This window comes from Rhipicephalus microplus, unplaced genomic scaffold (assembly GCF_043290135.1).
Source record: "Rhipicephalus microplus isolate Deutch F79 unplaced genomic scaffold, USDA_Rmic scaffold_585, whole genome shotgun sequence".
NCBI lineage: Eukaryota > Metazoa > Arthropoda > Arachnida > Ixodida > Ixodidae > Rhipicephalus > Rhipicephalus microplus.
Genome location: NW_027465144.1, coordinates 30,048 through 30,653, shown reverse-complemented (window position 1 = coordinate 30,653; position 606 = coordinate 30,048).

Here is a 606-nt window from a genome sequence, read left to right as displayed (position 1 = left end):
ATATGGTACTGAACACGATGAAGTTGGTGCATGATCGTTGAGTATTGATGACACGTGCTTGATATTTCGCAATGATTTCATGCGATACTGCTTATGGTGCACGATCGGTGAATATCGATGACATGTGCTTGATATTTCGCAATGACCTAATACAGTACTGAACACGATGAAATTGATGCATGATTGGTGAGTGCCGATGATATGTGCGTGATAATTAGCAATAACCTCAAGGGATTTAAGAGCTAATGAGTGCCACGTTAAGAGCGCAGTCAGAGGAGTGGTTTGAGGCGCTCTACATTTGCCATCGCCTTGAAACTCATCACATTTAGTGGATCTATGTACTCGCACACAAGCAAACACATGCGTAATTTGATAATACTGTAGTTGTACCTCCAGGTATATTTCAAAATTAGAGTTACCAGCCCTGGCCACTTACACAGTTTGACGATATGCATGCTTCTTCTCTTTGTAAATAAATAGTTAATGCACGTACGCGTATACACTATAGGTTAATATTAAATTACCGTACTGCACAGGATGAAATTTACCCTTGATCGGTGATTATCGATGACATGTGCTTGATACTTCGCTAAGACGTCAATGAAT